The sequence below is a fragment of the Aplysia californica genome, unplaced genomic scaffold (assembly GCF_000002075.1).
Source record: "Aplysia californica isolate F4 #8 unplaced genomic scaffold, AplCal3.0 scaffold00223, whole genome shotgun sequence".
In the NCBI taxonomy this organism is placed as follows: Eukaryota; Metazoa; Mollusca; class Gastropoda; order Aplysiida; family Aplysiidae; genus Aplysia; species Aplysia californica.
This window is the reverse complement of record NW_004797493.1, coordinates 170,077-172,576: the sequence shown is the minus strand read 5'-3', so window position 1 is coordinate 172,576 and position 2,500 is coordinate 170,077. Positions and strand designations below refer to the sequence as shown.

The 2,500-nt window shown below is 44.7% G+C and overlaps 1 protein-coding gene across 1 annotated transcript in view; it reads left to right on the top strand.

Annotated features, from left to right (window-relative positions):
* Positions 1-2,500, top strand: part of LOC101861127 — a gene marked incomplete at its 5' end in the record, with an annotated part of 20,931 nt that overhangs the window by 7,681 nt on the left and 10,750 nt on the right.

Sequence of the window (2,500 nt, the reverse complement as noted above, 5' to 3'; positions counted from 1 at the left end):
CACCAAAAGGGAAAACAAATCATTAAAAACAAACCCATTTTCTTGATGTCGCTAGTGTTGAATGTTGTTTCAGTACACAGTTTTTGTGTGTGCAGACGGGTCATCAGGCAATGTTAGGGATTTTTTTAATGTAGGCGTTTTAATACAGCTGTGGACACAATTAAGATTCATTACGAGGCAGGCTTATGACCCTGCCTACCATGGCGAATCCAGGCTGCGAGGTATACAACATTTTTTCGTTCACCCCTTTCATATTTTATCTTGTTACAACAATTTTCTCATTTTGCTTCCAATCATTTCATTAATCTTGATTTCTCCTTTCTCTTCTATTTCAGATGGAACTTCTGGTCGACAGAGGCAACTGGGAGGTGATCGTAGCGGCGAGAGTTCGACAACCGAAGGTGAAAAGGGTTCTGAAGAAGTTCTTGTTGTTTGAGGATGACGACGATACCTCGAGGATGTGGAAACGGGCCTCATTTGAACACGAGCTGTCCTTCTTGCAATCCCTGGAGCACCATAACATCGTCAGGGTGTTGGCTGCTTTTCAGTGCCCGTCCTATTTGGGCTTTGCGATGGGGTATCATCCCACGGATCTTTCCCATGGACTGCTTGACGTGACCTACTTCGAGGCGGAATCCTACACAAGTCAGCTCACGGACGTCATGTGCTACTTGCACGGTCAGCGCATCATCCACGGAGATCTCAAGCTAGGGAACGTTCTCCTAGACAGAGCCGGCAGGGTCAAACTCTGTGACTTCGGTCACTCTCAGGTCATTCCCGAGGATACAGACAAGCCCGACGGGTGGGGAGGCACCAACGGTTATCAGCCACCAGAGTTATACGACAGCAAAGTTCAGAACGCTTTCAAGATGGACAACTACTCCCTGGGCATCTTGCTGTGGGCTTTGTTCTTCGGGACTGCTCCTCGCGACAACATTGACTATCTGAAAGAAGTGGACAACGGTTCGTTTCTCAAGCCACAACATAAGCACTGTCTTCAGCGGCTTCTGGCTCTATCCCCGACACACCGAGCATACATTTGGGAGATTGCTAGGATTCTCAAGGACGAGGACACATCAGAACGTTTTGTGAGTAAGGGCTCTGTGTGTTCTCTGAGCTCCGAGAGTTCTTCGGACTCTGCTCAAGCGAATCAGTCATCTCCAGACAACGGTTCTTCTGTAACGGAACGTCCAGAGAGTGCGGCCGTGTGGAACCAGTTCCTTGCCCCACCACCCCCACACCCCCAGGCCACATCCTGCTACCTTCTTCCTCAAACGGCATATCCTGACAGTGGAGACGTCCCAACCAGCCTGGCTCCGACTTTGCCGCCTCTCCACCAAGACCTTTGAAATGTACAACTCAGCAATTTTTAACATTCTCTCCAACACCTTCCGTATGTTGCTTCAGTCTAAGCGGCCATCTCCAGGCAACATTTTTCCTGACAAGAATTCTCAACTTGACGCAACTGTGTGTGTGTGTGTGTGTGTGTGTGTGTGTATGTGTGTGTGTGTGTGTCTATGTGTGTGTCTATGTGTGTGTGAGTGTGTGTGTGTCTATATATGTGTGTGTGTCTGTGTGTGCCTGTGTGTGTGTGTGTGTGTGTGTGTGTGTGTGTGTGTGTGTGTGAAAGAGAGAGAGAGAGAAAGAGAGAGAGAGAGAGAGAGAGAGAGAGAGGAAGAGAGAGAGAGAGAAAAAGAGAGAGAGAGAGAAAGAGAGAGGGAGAAAGAAAGTATGTGTGAAAATGTGTGTATGTGAGAGGGAGATAGAAAGAGGGGAGGTGGGGAGTACGTGTTTGTGTATTTGTGCGTCTATGTGTGTGTTTGCTTGTGTGTGTGTGTGTGTGTGTGTGTGTGTGTGTGTGTGTGTGTGAGAGAGAGAGAGAGAGAGAGAGAGAGAGAGAGAGAGAGAGAGAGAGAGAGAGAGAAAGAGGCGGGAGGAAGGGGCTGACACATAGACAGAGAGCACTGAGAGAGTTGGTAGATATTGCAGGGTGTGGCTGCAAAGGTTTGCTCCCGTTTTAACGAGTTCGTATGTACATACATGGACGGTTTTTATGTACATTTTGTACAGTTAATGTGAAGAAATAAAGTTATTTAATTAACTGCCATAAACGATATGTGTTCTTGCGTTTTCCTATCAATTTTATTTTGTTGTAGATAAACTCCTCTTTTGTATAATATACCTTCTGGTTACATAGTTCTGTACATATTACATAATATAATATTTTGTAACGGCACCAACTTGTTGTTTTTTGTATAGGTGCAAATACGCTTTCCTGGCTTAACGAGTTCGTGTGTACATATACAAGGAAGGTTTTTATGAGATTGTGTACAGTTAAAGTGAAGAATTAAAGTTATCTAATTAACTGCCATACACGATATGTGTTCATGCGTTCACTTGTGGATTCTTTCTGTAAATAAACTCCTCTTTTGTAAAATATACCTTATGGTTTCATAGTTCTGTGTATATAATATGTATATGTATAAATATTAATATATAT